The 19246-nt window shown below is 40.3% G+C and overlaps 1 protein-coding gene and 1 long non-coding RNA gene across 3 annotated transcripts in view; one reads left to right on the forward strand and one right to left on the reverse strand.

Moving 5' to 3' along the window:
• LOC139446108 (putative adenosylhomocysteinase 3) overlaps positions 1–19246 on the forward strand; it is a 165640-nt gene that overhangs the window by 1227 nt on the left and 145167 nt on the right. The window lies entirely within an intron of this gene.
• LOC139445901 (uncharacterized) lies at positions 940–5873 on the reverse strand. Of its 2 annotated transcripts, XR_011651892.1 has the most exons (4): positions 3182–5873; positions 2414–2491; positions 1846–1922; positions 940–1300 (listed from the first exon to the last, which is right to left on the reverse strand). It is a non-coding gene; the product is annotated as an uncharacterized lncRNA (long non-coding RNA). The 2 variants fall into 2 exon arrangements; XR_011651891.1 differs by having other exon boundaries at positions 940–1922; positions 3182–5870.

The following is a 19246-nucleotide window of genomic DNA, read 5'->3' on the forward strand; positions in this document are numbered from 1 at the left end:
CCTCATATTAGAGAAAAGTTTGAGACTGGGCAGTGTTTGGTCTAAGACTTACAATGACATCACATGGCTGTCAAACTTAACATAAGCTCATATTGGTCAATATTACATCTTGCTGCAAGCAGGTGGTTGGGTTAGTAGCTGTTACATGGCTATAGCACCAGTAATTGACTTCACAAGTCAAGAATGAATAGAACCATGAGAGCATGAGTGGTGAACGCTTTAACCATGAGGCTACCATACTGTGTCAGTACATTTTGTACAAGGATGAATGATTTTGTTTTGATATACATATGACTCTAGGGAGGGTGGCCTTTTTCCACTATTTCATTCACTAACATGCAGTACTATGATTGTAACTCTAGAGGTGACATTTACAGGAACATCACATGTTATTGTATCAGGGCAGCAGCTGTTCATGACAGAGGCAGGCACAATCTAGAAGTGTAGTCATTGAATTGCATACTTATCATGCTTATCAATCAATGCCTCAGGAAGATAACTACAATGGTTCTTGGATGTCAGAATACATGTACTACAATCTGAATTGTATAGTTACCCCCATCTTCCTGAGGCAAAGGTATTAACTGACTACAAAAATCTAGTTTCCACCCAGGTGGAATTATGGACAAACTAGTCTATGTGTAGCCACATAGTGGATGTCTTGTCACACACTGAACAATCACATGCTACGAGGTGAGGACTTTAGTGCAATGCCGTTTGTGTTGGGAAATCAAAGATCAAAGACACCCTAAAACACAAAATTACATAATAAATAAAAGGTACAACATTATCGATAAGATGTCTGCCCCCACATCTGAATCTCTACATTACAAAGCTTTTAAAACATTCTAGAAGTAAATCAACACATACACACATATTTCATTGAAGTGATAGTCTTTATTTTAGTGATACATTATCATGATTATAGTGTTTAGGTTACCTTATGCAGATTTAAATAATTAGACATAACCAACATTTATGTTAGATTACATACATTTCATTTACTTAATAAAACACTTTATACATACTATATTATTTCAATACAACACAAAATAGAGATAATAGCCATTTAATTCACTTTTTTTAAGATTACAACTTAAAACTTCGCTGGTCTGAGAAGTTCTGTCAGTTCATGTGCTAAGAGAGTATGCAATGTAATCTAAGCATGTTAGCTTGGCCAATCAGCATATTAAGCTTCTAGCCATAGGGAAATTAGTAGGTTACATAGGACAGATACAGTGTGTTATAGCTGACTGATGAAACTAACAACTGATTATGTATAATAAATATATGTAAAAACCTGAAATGAAATTAAAACAAATATATACAAAAACTACATCGACCACATACATGACATATGCTTAGTCCAATTACAATTGTGTAATGAATTCGACATCTGGTACGCAAACTGCAGTGCAGATTTCGGTCAGTAACAGGATTTGCATTGCATGTGAAATGTCAACTCAGCATCAACAGATATTTTCCCAATCTTTTCATGTTTTTAATGAAGAAGGTTACATGATTGATGCACTTTGCGAAGTAATACCTGTTTTATTACAAGATAGATTTTAATTATCGATCTGATATGAGAGGTGGAATCTGATTGGTCAATAGGAGGGACAAAGAAGGTACATAACTCGTAATAGCCATTAGTAGTGCCACGATCGAGCCCAGAAATTCCAGCCTTGTTTGTCAAGGTTGGAAACTCGACTTCTATTGACAGTCAACTCCCTTGCCCAGGAAGATAGGTTACCCCCAGCTGTCACGATACATGTAAAGCACCAGATGTTAATGGAAAGAGTTGGGGATGTAAGGATATAATATGGTTTGTAGATGTGATCTTACCCTTGTAGATGTGAATGACGGACATGTGAAGTGCATTGTTGTCAGCTGCACTGTGATAATCTTGCTGTAAACACAACCTGTAAAAGCATTCATTTACATAGTTACTGCTTCTAGGTCCTTGATGTCTAGATAATAGGGGTAGTGGGGTTGTGGTTAAAGAGTTAGTTCAGCATGCCGAAAGACCTGGGTTCGATTCCCCACATGGGTACAGTGTGAAGCCTGTTTCTGGTGTCCCCCATCTTAATATAGTTAAAAGGGGCGGTCGGGTAGCCTAGTGGTTAAAGCATTCGCTCGTCACGCCGAAGACCTGGGTTCGATTCCCGACATGGGTACAATGTGTGAAGCCCATTTCTGGTGTCCCCTGCCGTGATATTGCTGGAATATTGCTAAAAGCGGCGTAAAACCATACTCACTCACTTACTAATATAGTTAAAAGCGGGACCACACACTCACCCACAATCACTAAATAACAGGAGTTTATTACACATTGTTGGTTGTGAGCTGTTTTAAGTTAAAATTGATAATAACTTTCAGCAAGGAAGGAAACTGGACTTTTATAGTCATTTACCTCCTTGACTCGGGAAGATGTTGTCTGGTCAGTGTTGATGTTACCTGAAGCTCTACATGTAGGGCCAAGTCTGCCAGTCTGTATTGGTAAATGGGACTCTCAAGTAAATCTTGCAGAGATGTTTATCCCAAAGAAGTCACAGAATTAGGAGATTTATTTAATTGTTTTCTTATTGAGCATTGAGGTTTTAAGTTTCTCAGAAGTCGGTTGTCGCTGTCCTGCTTCCCAAGCTGGCAACTCAACCATGATGTTGTAAAGTCCTCTTTACAAACAATGGTGATAAGTGAATCTTGCATTCAGCTATATTCCAGCTATCTGTTTGTTTGTTTGTTTGTTTAACACCAACTCAGGAATATTCCAACTATATGACAGCTGTCTGTAAATAATCAACCAGACAATCCACCAATTGACATCATGAGCATCGATTCACACATTTGGGATATGATGACATGCATCAACCAAGTCAGCAAGCCTGACCACCCGATCCCGTTTGTCACCTCTTACAGCAATCATGGGTTGCTGAAGACCTATTCTAACCTGGATTTTCATGGGTCTCCAGCTATCTGAGGGCCGCTTGTGAATAAATGAATCTGTGACAGACAAATCAGTGTTTGATATTATGAGCAATGTCTCACATTTATGGGGTAGGGTTTGATACTGTCAGCCAAGTCTGAGCCTGATAACCTAATCAAATTCAGTCGCCTCTTCTGACAAGCAATGTAATGCTGAGGTATGAGGCCGAGGAAGTTAAAATAACATTTTTCTTACCATGACTAGTTTCCTGTCGCAGTGTACATCTTCCATTCATCATCTCTCCTTCCTGTTCTTTGAAAGAATAGAATCGTGTAATCCAGGGCCAGCAAATCTCCATGGTCATCACAGTCAGAACAGAGGGAGCAGTGGGGCCAGCATGTCTCCATGGTCATCACAGTCAGAACAGAGGGAGCAGTAGGGCCAGCAAGTCTCCAGTACCTGTAGTCACACCTCGGTCATCACAGTCAGAACGGAGGGAGCAGTAGGGCCAGCATGTCTCCATGGTCATCACAGTCAGAACAGAGGGAGCAGTGGGGCCAGCAAGTCTCCATGGTCATCACTGTCAGAACAGAGGGAGCAGTAGGGCCAGCAAGTCTCCATGGTCATCACAGTCAGAACAGAGGGAGCAGTAGGGCCAGCAAGTCTTCAGTACCTGTAGTCACACCTCGAACATCACAGTCAGAACAGAGGGAGCAGTGGGGCCAGCATGTCTCCATGGTCATCACAGTCAGAACAGAGGGAGCAGTAGGGCCAGCAAATCTCCATGGTCATCACAGTCAGAACAGAGGGAGCAGTAGGGCCAGCAAGTCTCCATGGTCATCACAGTCAGAACAGAGGGAGCAGTAGGGCCAGCAAGTCTCCAGTACCTGTAGTCACACCTCGGTCATCACAGTCAGAACAGAGGGAGCAGTAGGGCCAGCAAATCTCCATGGTCATCACAGTCAGAACAGAGGGAGCAGTAGGGCCAGCAAGTCTGCATGGTCATCACAGTCAGAACAGAGGGAGCAGTAGGGCCAGCAAGTCTCCATGGTCATCACAGTCAGAACAGAGGGAGCAGTGGGGCCAGGAAGTCTCCATGGTCATCACAGTCAGAACAGAGGAAGCAGTGGGGCCAGCAAGTCTCCGGTACCTGAAGTCACATCTCGGTCATCACAGTCAGGACACAGGGAGCAGTGGGGTCATCATGTCTCCATGGTTATCACAGTCAGAACAGAGGGAGCAGTACGGCCAGCAAATGGCCATGGTCATCACAGTCAGAACAGAGGGAGCAGTAGGGCCAGCAAGTCTCCAGTACCTGTAGTCACACCTCGGACATCACAGTCAGAACAGAGGGAGCAGTAGGGCCAGCATGTCTCCATGGTCATCACAGTCAGAACAGTGGGAGCAGTGGGGCCAGCAAGTCTCCATGGTCATCACAGTCAGAACAGAGGGAGCAGTAGGGCCAGCAAGTCTCCATGGTCATCACAGTCAGAACAGAGGGAGCAGTGGGGCCAGGAAGTCTCCATGGTCATCACAGTCAGAACAGAGGGAGCGGTGGGGCCAGCAAGTCTCCGGTACCTGAAGTCACATCTCGGTCATCACAGTCAGGACACAGGGAGCAGTGGGGTCATCATGTCTCCATGGTCATCACAGTCAGAACAGAGGGAGCAGTGGGGCCAGCAAGTCTCCATGGTCATCACTGTCAGAACAGAGGGAGCAGTAGGGCCAGCAAGTCTCCATGGTCATCACAGTCAGAACAGAGGGAGCAGTAGGGCCAGCAAGTCTCCATGGTCATCACAGTCGGAACAGAGGGAGCAGTAGGGCCAGCAAGTCTCCATGGTCATCAAAGTCAGAACAGAGGGAGCAGTAGGGCCAGCAAGTCTCCATGGTCATCAAAGTCAGAACAGAGGGAGCAGTAGGGCCAGCAAGTCTCCATGGTCATCACAGTCAGAACAGAGTGAGCAGTGGGGCCAGCAAGTCTCCATGGTCATCACAGTCAGAACAGAGGGAGCAGTAGGGCCAGCAAGTCTCCATGGTCATCACAGTCAGAACAGAGGGAGCAGTAGGGCCAGTATGTCTCCATGGTCATCACAGTCAGAACAGGGGGAGCAGTGGGGCCAGCAAGTCTCCAGTGCCTGTAATAAGAACATTAAGATATAGAAACAGTTTTGAAATTACAAACTAATGTGTTAAGTCGTGATGCCCAGTTTGATATGATGAGTCGTAGTAAGGTTTTGAGCAACTCTGGAACATTGTTCCATTCATAAGATACAAGTATAAATCTTTTTCATAATGTTTGCATCGGTTTCAAACTCTGGTCACAGGTATCTGTTCATATGCTTGAAAAACATTTTAATGAAACTGTTTAGAGTAAGATCAGCCATAGAAGTAAATATTCACACCTATTTCATATTGTATTTCGGTTTTGTTACTCTACAGTCCAGCAGTGGGGGTAAGCTAGGAAGGTTGTACTAGGTGGCATCTGTTGACAACTACTGTGCGTGTGTGATGATACTACATGTTTACAGATTTTCTGCGGCTGTCGAATGTGACATGCACTTGTTATATGAAACTAGGTAGGGCTTAGTAGCTTTGCTACAAGTAATGTGTAGTGAGGATGTAATTCATTCAGTGATAATGTATGTTTACAGTGTGTAGCATTTTCTGGCCATGACCTAGATCTGCTGCATGGTGCATGGTGTCTGACACCTGCTGGCAGTGTTACAGGTAGCAGGTACTTGTCACTTCTTGGGCGGTATTCATAAAACTTCTTAGAGTGCTAAAGAGGTCTTAAGTCTGAGAGAATTCTAAGAAATACCAAAAGTTACTCTTAAATCTAAGAAGTTTCTTAGCAAGTTAAGAGGATTCTTAAGGAAATTCTGAGACTGTGAAGTGTGACTACAGGTACTGGAGACTTGCTGGCCCCACTGCTCCCTCTGTTCTGACTGTGAAGTCTGAGGTGTGACTACAGGTACTGGAGACTTGCTGGCCCCACTGCTCCCTCTGTTCTGACTGTGAAGTCTGAGGTGTGACTACAGGTACTGGAGATTTGCTGGCCCCACTGCTCCCTCTGTTCTGACTGTGAAGTCTGAGGTGTGACTACAGGTACCGGAGACTTGCTGGCCCCACTGCTCCCTCTGTTCTGACTGTGAAGTCTGAGGTGTGACTACAGGTACTGGAGACTTGCTGGCCCCACTGCTCCCTCTGTTCTGACTGTGAAGTCTGAGGTGTGACTACAGGTACTGGAGACTTGCTGGCCCCACTGCTCCCTCTGTTCTGACTGTGAAGTCTGAGGTGTGACTACAGGTACTGGAGACTTGCTGGCCCCACTGCTCCCTCTGTTCTGACTGTGAAGTCTGAGGTGTGACTACAGGTACTGGAGACTTGCTGGCCCCACTGCTCCCTCTGTTCTGACTGTGAAGTCTGAGGTGTGACTACAGGTACTGGAGACTTGCTGGCCCCACTGCTCCCTCTGTTCTGACTGTGAAGTCTGAGGTGTGACTACAGGTACTGGAGACTTGCTGGCCCCACTGCTCCCTCTGTTCTGACTGTGAAGTCTGAGGTGTGACTACAGGTACTGGAGACTTGCTGGCCCCACTGCTCCCTCTGTTCTGACTGTGAAGTCTGAGGTGTGACTACAGGTACTGGAGACTTGCTGGCCCCACTGCGCCCTCTGTTCTGACTGTGAAGTCTGAGGTGTGATTACAGGTACTGGAGACTTGCTGGCCCTACTGCTCCCTCTGTTCTGACTAGGATGTCCGAGGTGTGACTACAGGTACTGGAAACTTGCTGGCCTCTTTGTGTCCTGCCAAAATAACCTTTGATTTTTATATTCATAAACACATAGCATCCTACTGAAAATATGATTTATTCCTTAATTCATACAAACTGTATGTCAATGTATTGGGGAAAAATAACAATGACTAATTTTTTATGGACACTGAGGGTCATTATTCAACCTTAAACCATCTGCTAAAAACGTACACATGTCTGTTATATCAACTGCATGGTATGAAGCCTAGTTATGATGTTGCATCTGTCCAGCCGAGACACCCCATTTGTTGCTGTAGTAGAAATAGAGACTTAGCACTAAAATTATCAACTGAGTTTCAGAATCACATGATTATATATGTATATTGTTATGTAGATGACTGGATGTGTCATCAGACTTTGGTGTCCCGACCAGAAGATCTAAACAAAATATAAATTGTGATTCGGGAAAGTTTGCAGCTATATAAACAAAATAAATATGCCAAATAAGAACTGATCCGTATTAATAAACATTGCTATGCAAGAAACAACACTAAAGACAAGATGATGGGTCAAAGATCAAAAGGCATTCCACATGAACACATTTCTTTGATGTAATTGATATGATTTCATTTAAGCATTGACTGTATTTTTTTCAGGTTCATTGAGGTATGAATCGAAAAACCGATGTGCAAACTGTATGAATCTGCGTAGCGGATTCTTACAAAAGTTTGCACATCGTTTTTTCGATTCATACCTCAATGAACCGAAAAAAATATAGTCAATCCTTATAATTAAATTTGACAATGTAAAACATGTTATATCTACAATAGTTTAACCCAAAACTGTTGCATATATCATATCTGCATAACAGACACAAATGACGACATTGATAAACATTCCAGGTGTAGGAATACATACAGTGGTGGACATGAATCAGGTGATCGTTAATTTATGCATATAACTTGACACGCCTACACAGTCAGTAGCCTATCAACGGAGAGTGGGATTAAAACAATGTTCATTGGGCCTGTCAATTAAGGCAAGAGGCGAAAAGAACTGCAACAGTCAGACTGTAACGAACCGGAAGAAATATGTCCGAGACAAGGCGGCTGTTTCAAATAACATGGTCATTTACTGCGTGATTCAAACATAACTTCCCTGATTACGGTAAAACACAGTTGGAGAAATGCTAGTTAGGAATGAAACCTGAAGACATGAACATTGAACCGAGGCGAGCGGGAAAAAAACAGGCGAGAGAGCCTGCACGTTTGCTGTTTCATTCATTCTCGGCCTTCTGTTTCAAAGGGCAGTTTCGACAATGAATATGCATGAAAGTCGCTAAATGTCCTGTGCATGACGATACACGTGAGCAGAAAGGGAATTCCCTCGACTGTAATATTGGGATTCCACGACATTCCGCAGTAATAAAAGTAGTGCGCCGCGGTGGGCATGGCTTAATTTTTTACATTCATTGGGAAATGAATGCAATAACACGTGACCAATTCAGCTAATCAGAATGCAGCAATTTCCATGAACACAACGAAAATTTAATTATGTAATAGTAAAACGTGTCTGATTGAGGATTAACCAATGAAAGGGTCATTACCAAAAAATGCAACTATGCCAATTTCACTCATGTCGGAAAGTTTAACCATGGGCCAATGTAACAAGTTTGGATGACCTCATATGTTTTGATGATAAAAGGAAAGGCTATTTGCCTATATTTAATTAAATGTTTGTGTCCAAGCTGCATGTTAGGGATGTGTTTCTCATGTGTGCTAGAGTGCAGTGTCAAAAAGATGCCTCTACTTGTCGCTCATGACACTTTGACAGCAATCAATGGTAATATGTGATGGCAATTTGAGTATGTGAGGGGCCATTTTCAAATACATGTCCTTGATTAGGTCTCTAGTGGTAGAAGGAAAGGTAAGGGGTTTGATTCCCGGCCATGTCATACCAAAATATGTTGAAAGATGGTACTTGTTGTTACCCTGCCTGGTGCTCTGCATAAAGGGGCTAATACAAGAACTGGTCAGCTTGGTATCCGTATACTGTGTCTGAGTGGGGTGTTCATATTAAACTGTGGCATGGCATCTTGGTGGGCCAGCACTATAAAATCGCCATCAGTCCGGACTAGTACAAGCGGCCACGGAAACACACACACACACACACACACATTCTTGCATGCACATCGCTATATAAGTGTGTAATAATGTTAAAAGCGATGCTTAACCCCATTCCACCTCACCTCACCTGATTAGGTCAAAGGAGTGAAAGGACATAAATTACTTATACTCTTGTACCACCAAAGAAAGACACTGCTTGGAAGTCCATCTGACACTGCTGTGTGCAGTAGATAATGGTGCTGTGAAGAAAAGATATCATTCTTCAAATCACATTAAGAGATTTGTTTGCAAGTGGCACAGGAAGGAGTGGATTAAGATGTGATCAATACAGGTTTGCCCAAACAGACCAGCTGTACGGCAGATACCATATCAAGTCTGTCTTCTGCTGCCACTATCTGCTCACATAGTGGGATCAATCAGGGCACCAACCACTACCAGACAGTCCAATGTCAGGCTGTTTGATTTTCAATGCCATAACATCATCATTAAAGTAATATAACTTATCATAGATAATGTGCCTTGTCATTTGGACGTTTCAACAGCTGTCATCACATATGAAGTTTCCTGAGCATATTCAGCCAAGATGTTAGCAGATGAGCTTACAATGATGTCCCTTGATGCTTTACATGAACACTAAATACCATCTTTGAATCCTGATAGTATTTGATGGGTGAAAGTGAAAGATCTGCTCTCGGGCTCAAACTTGGGATGTTTGAAGCAGACATGAGGAACTTTTAATCAATGCCAGTATTTTTTTTTTTTAATCAGAATCACAATGTTGATCATGTTGATAAATTTTTTATATTTTGAAGAGTATATGGTGACAGCCATGAGCACAAAAGGTCATCTGTTTGCTGGGGTGTGTTGCACATAAGGTCATCTGATTGCAGAGGTGTGTTCCACAAATGGTCATCTGATAGCTGAGGTGTGTTCCACAAATGGTCATCTGATTGCTGGGGTGTGTTCCACAAATGGTCACCTGATTGCTGAGGTGTGTTGGACAAATGGTCACCTGATTGCTGGGGTGTGCTGGACAAATGGTCACCTGATTGCTGAGGTGTGTTGCACAAATGGTCATCTAATTGCTTGGGTGTGTTTGAGATAAGGTCACCTGATGGCTGGGTTGTGTTGCACATAAGGTCATCTGATTGCTGAGGTGTGTTGCACAAATGGTCATCTGATTGCTGAGGTGTGTTGCACAAATGGTCATCTGATTGCTAAAGTGTGTTGCACATAAAAGATTATGTAATGTTTGAGTGGTTTGACATAGTTAGATTTTTGTTACACTTACAGGCCTCAAAGTGAACTTTTTATTTAAGTAGCCAAATGAATTTCAGGGGACCAAGGCATAATGTAGGGAACACTAGTTACATTTGGAATGTGTTATTTGACTTCACAAAGCTATAATACACAAGTGTTTTCTTTGAAGGATTGCAGTTGTTAGGGTTACTGTATTATCTTCTTTAAATTGCTGCTTTGAGTGAGATTTATTTGCCACCTTTTATTCTTAATGTTGACCAAAGTGTGTGCCAGGTAACTAAACTTTTCACATCACTAAAATTTGCAACCTTCGTAAATAGTGGAGAAGTGCTTCCTTATAACCGTCTTTGGAGCTTAAATTAGGAGATAAACATACTGTGTTTCCAATGTAGAGCTAGGTTACCTGTAGATTTAACTGCGCTAAATTGAATTTGGAACCGAACGCGCAGCTCTACATTGAAAACACAGTATGTTTATCTCCATTCTACCATGACTAAATAAAACGTGAACTCTTTGGTGTTAGCAAATATACTGAGTGAAGCGGCATGGGTTGAGTCCAGTGTTTTGAGTGGGTCATCGATCTGAATTACGGAATCACTGAACAAAATACGGCGCTGTATATACTCAAGCAGTTTGTTTACACCCTAATACTTCACTCAAACATATGACAGGCATTGAAAGCATATAAGCACGGTAACTTGGTATGCTAACATAAGGTGGGCATCCCTAAAGAAAACAAAGCAAGCTTTGCAAGGCTTTCGCTCTACATCGTGCGTCACCATTATGATGTCATATCGCACATTGTGACGCTAAAGATATGACGTCACAGTCGTATAGAGAAAAGCACCAAAATTCCAAGCTCTCTGTTGTCTCCAAAACGTAAATACATTCCCTTTGTAGATTTCTATCGTGTTTTCTGCACGAAATGTTTTGCCACACATCCTTTGAATATTGTAGTAACCGCATCTGTGCATTTTGTATTCTGTAATTGTATATGTAATTATTTAAATATGCCTACCGACAATGACTGAAAAAAGTACTATTCTATGAATATTATTTCCGAGGTGATGTGGCTGTCAAACCAGCTGTTTCAATCAGAGGGGGTTTATTGTGATTTAATAGCCTCTGATTGACCAATCAGAATCGAGTAAATTCCAAATTCATGGTAGAATTGACAGTAACTATGCCATGATATAGCTGGAGTATTGTTGTGTGTCATTTAACATCTTTATGCAAGCAACAACAAAAGTAAATGTCGGAAGAATGCAAAAAATGGTTAGAATTGAAGACTGTTCTTCGATGTCTAAAGCACTATGTATACACTGAATAGCAGAATGTTATGTTAATGCAAACAGTATGTCTATCACAGAGCAACCTTCAACAATAACATTGATTAGCAAATTGCTTTTATTCTAGACGATGTATGTGAAGGTCAGAAACTAGTACTAACAGAAAGAGGCAATCACATGTGCTCCCTGAGGACTGTTAATGGTTTCAGTTCTTTCTAGAGGGATCAATAAGATTGCCAGCTCCACACAGGGCACTTCATTACCCTCCCTCAACGCTCCATGCTCCAGTCTATCGGGCAAGTCTGCCTTGTCTGCCTAGCGGTTCCTGGGTGACACTCAGTCCTTCATTAACACTGGCCACCCTGCTCGAGATGTCTTTAAACATAGTTTACTTCCATGGAACATGTAGGCTGTAGAACCTTTACAAATAATTGACCACTTCACAGCAGGCATCACTTGCTCTCTTTGTGGAACTCTTGAAAGTGCCACATGGAATATATCTAACACCTATCTGTGTGAAGCTCTGAATAAGTCATATAGAGTAATGTTCATGGCACAGTACCAAGAATAATACAATAGGTATTGTTGTTTAGCTACAAAATAGTACAAATTATGCCCATTTTGAATCAAAAACTCCTTTATTATAGAGTCGCACGGTGATTGTGCAGACAGTGTATGGTGACAGTGTCACATGGTGATTGTGCAGACAGTGTATGGTGACAGTGTCACACGGTGATTGTGCAGACAGTGTATGGTGACAGTGTCACAAGGTGATTGTGCAGACAGTGTATGGTGACAGTGTCACAAGGTGATTGTGCAGACAGTGTATGGTGACAGTGTCACAAGGTGATTGTGCAGACAGTGTATGGTGACAGTGTCACAAGGTGATTGTGCAGACAGTGTATGGTGACAGTGTCACAAGGTGATTGTGCAGACAGTGTATGGTGACAGTGTCACATGTCGAGTCACACCTAGGTCCTCTTACGCTAATGATCTTAGCACTACGAGTACGACTGTCGTAAGTTTAAGCTAAAGTGAGGGAATAATGATGGTCTTAGCACTAAGATTGCTTTGTGGAGCAGGGCCCAGGGTGTTGTTGTACAAAGCAATGGTGATTTTAACTCCCACACCATAATATAGGCTTGCAACAGTCGTAGCGCTAAGGTTGTGACACACAGGACTGTAAGAAAATTTTTAACTGTTCATCATCATGATCATTATCTGTATTTACGTAGTTATTGATTGCAGTATGTTCAAATACTGATTCTTTGTCAGTTTTTTAAATTAATTTCCCTGGAATGTTTTTAAGATGCTTGTATACTATCTATATTGTGCAACACATAGCTAACTTCACAGTGAATACAGACCTGTAGTGTCTGGAAGAAAAGAACATATGTGGAAACGCTTCCTTGACAGTCTGTTGTTGAGTCAGCTTGGCTACTGGGATGTCTCCATTGTTTACCTAAGCCATTAGTGATTACCTAACAAATCTAAATGGGTTTCTTTTGTTGTCTCGTTGGACAGGCCAGTGAAAACTCAGAGTATATATACAGCAAAGAAATCCTTATAACATATGCAAGGCTAATTGCTAGCATGGGCCCTCAACCCCTCCTGTGTGTCATTCATTGTTAACCCTTACAGGTGTATTGTGTGGCTGTGTGTGTGGGAAGAGAGGTTCCAGTACAGTGTTTTTTTTTCCCTCCAGAAGTGTGTCCCTTCTCCAGGTTATGTGGGAGCAGCAATAAAGGTTAGAAGGAACTGTCAATGGGAAACATCTGTGAGGACATGACAAGACCAAGTCAGTATGTCATACAGGTGCTCCACATGTTTCTTCCTCATTACCTGACTCATTTCTGTAATGCATGTGTTCATTTTGTGATCAGTGCTCCCTGAGGTTTAGCTCACCTTAACTAAACATTCGCTTGATTGTGAGTTGATGTTAATAGCTGTAATTGATCAGTCCATCTATTACCTAACATTTGTCACCTTTTCCATTGAAACCACAAGGCCAATGAATGTTGCACACTGAATAATGGATCGAAGTTTGGCTGGGACGAGTCTAAATTTACTGCTCAGGTATCCGACCCCCTATCACTGATTACCGAACCCTACCAGGATACAGGCTGTAGGTCTCAATTGTTGGGTACAAAACGTCTAATGGGGAATTGTTTAACCAGATCCCTCGGCAAACACTATTTAGATACACATATAAAACAAGGATCAGGCAACTTGTTGTGGAGGTAGTCCTATGGCAACAGGTCATCCTGCGGGTACCCAAGTCCTTCTTAACCTGGATAACCCAGTTACCTGTCCAAGACGTAGATCAAAGCAATAATGTCTGCCACAGCAACCACAATGAAAGTCTAATTTTGCCCAATATTCTGCCATTCTGTTGTATTATTGTGAACTTGGTATTCATGTGACGTTGATCATGTTGATGTAACCTTTTGTACCTGTACTTGATATGAAGGTGACCTTGATGTCATCTATTATAATTGTACTAGATGTCACTTATTATCCCTGTACTTGATGTCACCTATTATACCAGTACTTGATATGAAGGTGACCTTGATGTTGTCTATTATAATTGTACTTGATGTCACTTATCATACCAGTACTTGATATGAAGGTGACCTTGAAGTCGTCTATTATGATTGTACTTGAAGTCACTTATTATACCAGTATTTGATATGAAGGTGACCTTGAAGTCGTCTATTATGATTGTACTTGAAGTCACTTATTATACCAGTACTTGATGTCACCTATTATACCAGTACTTGATATGAAGGTGACCTTGATGTCGTCTATTATCATTGTACTTGATGTCACTTATTATCCCTGTACTTGATGTCACTTACTTTACCTGTACTTGATATGAAGGTGACCTTGAGAGTTTCCAGAATCTACCTGCCTCAGTACCTCCTGAATGTGACCCCTCTGAAGCATACCTGGAGAGTTTGTTTGTTTGTCAGCAATATTCCAGCCATATGACGGCGGTCTGTAAATAATCCAGTCTGGACCAGACAATCCAGTAGTTAATATCATGAGCATCGATCCACGCAATTGGGATCGATGACATGCATCAACCAAGTCAGCGAGCCTGACCACCCGATCCCTTTAGTCGCCTTTTACGACAAGCATAGTCGCCTTTTATGGCAAGCATGGGTTGATGAAGACCTATTCTACCCCAGATCTTCACGGGTCATGGAGAGATTCTGAGAGTTACTTTTGATTATATGCTACTGGTTGATCTGCGTAAACAAAATTAACATTTGAGTATTTAATTTAAAGTATATTTAACCTACATAACTTGAAAATTGTATTGTGCTACCGTTAGTTATAAGGTTCATGCACATCAGGTCAATAATCTACTCAAATTCTTAAACATGTTGGATCATGTAAAGAGAGTAGTCTTCCTGTTTGAATATAAAAAATATTTTTAATACACTATGCATGGTTTCTATATGAATCAATGCATCATTCTCATATTGAAGTGTTTACATGGTTTAGTCAGTTGGGACATGTAGGTTTATGAATGAATTCTGTACTTAACTAAATATTCAATAGCAGCTGAAACGGAGGTAGGTGTTGTTTCTGGAGCAGAACTAAAAAACTATTCAACATTATTTATCCAAACTTGGTACATGTCATCTTCTGATTACTCTTGTTGTAAATATGTGAGGTTTCTCTTACCATGCAAGCAGGATAGTGTGGAAACATGTTGTTTTGGCTCTGTCCTGCATTGTCTGTTAATATTTTTGAGTTTGGTATTTTGAGATTATTGTTTTCATACAAGTACATGGGGGAGGTCAGTTTGTTTGTTAGTAGTACCATCTTGTATGTACCATGATGTTATGGGTTGATTTCCGAATTGAAATGCAAAGGTTACACAGATATCAGTTCATATAGAACTAAATTGTGTAATCTGGAAATGACTACACAAGATCAATGAATAATCAATAAATCATACTGTTATAGGCATGATAGGTTTACAATCAAACAAAGCAATTAAACGTTGGGATGGCTTCGAGGTAATTTCACCTTATAAGATAACTGTTACATTGGACAATGATTATCCTGAACTGGATACAATGATAAAAAGTAATCAAAATGACATTTTACCTAATCATAAATTAATATCATGTCTTTGCAGTATTTCATTAAAACAAAATTCTTAACTTACATGAAAAATAGCTATCAAAACTAAAATTATTTTTGCAATGCAGGTATAGAATGTTTTTGTTTCTATGAGGGCACAGGGCTGCACTGAAATAGATGTTTAGCTGTGCCCTTTGGAATTAAAGTGTGTCCACTAGAAACACAATGTTCACCCACCATCAAACAGATGTAAATGTCATAGAATTTGCAGCCTTCCATTTCATTGAGATTCAGACTGATAATACACTTTTCATTTCTGGTAAGCCAAATTTGATTCATGAATCATGCTGTGCTTCAAGTGCGTTCACATGTTCATCATTTTCTATGTGTTTGTCATGTTTATTTGTGGTTTCATATAACAAACATTGTCTTCAGACTCTTCAATGTGTGCCCTCCAGGTACCAGGAAGATAGTATGACTGTCTTTATATGATCTGCAACTGTGTCCTGCCACTAACATACACAGAGTTTCCAATCTGGGATGATCTGCATATATCATACTCAACTTCCTCACTCTTGTTATTATGTACATTCACAGATAGCTCTTGAGTATTTTTATTTAATATATCCCCAGGCAATGCAGATTATTACCCTGAATATTGATATTGATGACTTGAGCTGTCAAACTGATCAGAATCAGAATTTGTTCCTTGTGAAAATATGTGGTATAATGTATGTAAAATGATGAACTGCTAGTCACTGGAGCCTGGCTGATGGGGAGAGACACCACAAGACCAGGCTTATAATACCAGAAACATTTACATTGAATAGACAGGAGTCCTATTTCAGTGTCTTCAATTTGTGTCAAGTGAAAAGATACATAGTAGCATGATGTAGTTGTTAGATTTATCATGTTTATGTCCCTGCCCGCTTTACCCCCAAAGATACTTCTCACAGCAAACTATATGGCATTGCTTTATTGATTATTTATTTGGCAAAATTGATAATGGTTTTAACTGCCTAGATGGATGGAACAATTAATCAATTATTTGATTTATAACTCCACTTGTCCTCTGCAGCTGGTACGGAACAGTGGTAAATTTGGAGACAGATAGCAGATAGGACAGTGGGACATTTGAGCACTATTTCCCCTTGTTATCTTATTTTCTAAAATGTCCTTTCAGTGCTCATTGTTCTTCGTGAGCGAGTTGAACTGTGAACAGCATACACAGATGTGAAACTGTTGTCATCAGTATATGTTATATGTCTTAATGTTCAAACAGGAAAATAGTCTCATAAGATTGATAGTATTTTGTCTCAGAAGATTTTAAAGTGCTTCAACTATCTCTATGCAGGTTGCAATAGATTTACCTCCCTTCAGTCAAGCCTTTAGATGCTTAGCATTGCATGATGATCAAAGATTGTCAAGTCAAATGAGAACTTCTTTTGTTTATATATAATATAAAAGGATATTTGAAACATATCCTAACAAATACATATTGATGAAATGTTTTCAAAATGTGACCTTTTAATTTGGACATAGACCATGTAGACTATACTCTATGTAGCCATGCCTTTATTATCACTGTCCTGCATCAGTCCGGTACCACACCTTAGTGATGATGTGCTAATCATGTCTATAAACGAAAGTCTTTTGTTTGAGGTTTCTGTTTGGCAAATATTTGATTACTTGTACTTTGCAGCTTCAAATATGATGTAAGGGACATAACTCTAGTCTGTCAAACTCAAATACATTTTTTATGATGTATTTCCGTGATGTGTCTTAGTATTCTCCATGTCGAGAGAACTGTCTGTCTTTATATGCAGAATAATGAGTGTTAGGTTAATATACCAACTTGATCGATGGAGAAGTTTTAGGTTTGTGGTCTAGATCGCATGAGATAATGTATGTATCACGTAGCCATGATAAGCCAGTTGATCACAGTTACAGGTGGCAATATGACATCAGAGTTATTATTCACAGGAAATATTTTCTGGTATGTGTGATAAACGAGATGATTGTAGACTAGAAAGAAATGTAATATCCACAGGTCTTTCCCAAACATCGTGGATTTCCATGAAACAAGTGGCCTTTTAAATGTTAAAGGACTAACGTTTGAAGAATAATTTCCTGTTGTTGTTCTCCCTTTCCTTGTACCATGCATTACAGGAGGGGAAACCATTTTTATACCCCCGACAAAATGTCCGGGTATATAGTTATACCAAGGTTCCGTCCGTCCTAAAAGTTTGTCCGTATGATTTCTCTTAAACTATTGAGTGGATTCATCTCAAACTTAGTACATATAATCTGTGTCATATGGAGGGGTGCAGTCAAAAGAAAAAAATTGTTTTTATTAATTTTCCATTTTTGTATGAATTTTTGAAACCCTAACGTCCATCCGAAAACTTTGTCCACGCGATTTCTCTTAAACCATACAGTGGATTCATCTCAAACCTAGTACATATAATCTGTGTCATATGGAGGGGTGCAGTCAAAAGAAAAAAAATGTTTTTATTAATTTTCCATTTTTGTATGAATTTTTAAAACCCTATCCTAGCTATTCAATTTGTAACCACTGACACACTTGGCGGGTCGGGGGTATTAGTGAGCCATGCTCACTTTTGCCCTTGTATAATTAATATTATCAGTATGTCATGTGCTTACAACTTACAGCACATTTAATTAAATCTTAAAGGGGAAGTGTACACGCAAAAATCACTTTCTTTTTCTAAACAAAACGCAATTTTAGAATTAGTTAGTATCTGTGTTTGAAAATATACACTCATTTTTTTTCACAGTGAAAGTAGGAAGCTCACAATAGTGTGAAAGTGATATGCCGTTATGAGGCCTTCGTTTTACGAGCGAAATAGGCCTGAGTTATCCCCCTTAGATTATGACGTAATTGGTGCCAATTCAACTGGGTCCCTGTTTATTCTCAACGCAAAAGATATCAAGGACCAGTTTGCGGTAAAACAACATGGTCTACGACACACTCCGGCGCAGTGGTGACTCAGCATAACACAATTCCGGCTGGCATCTGAGATGCTAGAATCACAAAACTGTACCTACACCACGTGAAGCGGCTCTAATAAAGCATGATGACGTCATAATGTTTATCAATTGGCACCAATGACGTCATATTGCAAGGGGCATAAGCCATGGTGTTTTTGTTATGGAAATAGAACACTTGGTAAATGTGAAAAATATAAATCGTTTTAGTGCAATAAATATGTTAATTAAATATGATGTTTTTATATTTTTGTCTATGACACTTCTATGTTAACACTTTTAATGTGGAAAAAGTACAAGAAAAAATGGTTCATTTCCGTGTGAACTTGCCCTTTAAGCCTAGTTTAGGATGCAAAATACATACTGAAAAAAGATTTGTACGGGGAAATTCTATAGCCAATACTCTTTAACCACAGCCTGGTAAACTTAGTTCACTTACATTTACTTATTTGACAAATTTGTATACACTATTTGGATTGGCAAGTTTCACACTGAATTCCAATGTTCAGCACAATTACTCTCTGTTCCCACCAAGAGGAAATATGAAGGAGTATTCTGTCCTGTTAGCCATCTGGATGATGCATCTGTATGTAGACCATGCCAGGCATTAAAGTAGAAAGACGAAAATGATGAAAAATACAAATGTTTGATTAAAAAGCTCTTACTTGCTTACAACACAACATTTTTTGTCCATAATCATAATAATAATGCTAATAATAATAATAAAAATTAATAAATACTTTTACAGAAATTTAAAGCTCTGAACAGAAATTCATCATGGCTTG

Source organism: Haliotis cracherodii, unplaced genomic scaffold (assembly GCF_022045235.1).
Source record: "Haliotis cracherodii isolate W230 unplaced genomic scaffold, xgHalCrac1.p SCAF_6, whole genome shotgun sequence".
Classification (NCBI taxonomy): Eukaryota; Metazoa; Mollusca; class Gastropoda; order Lepetellida; family Haliotidae; genus Haliotis; species Haliotis cracherodii.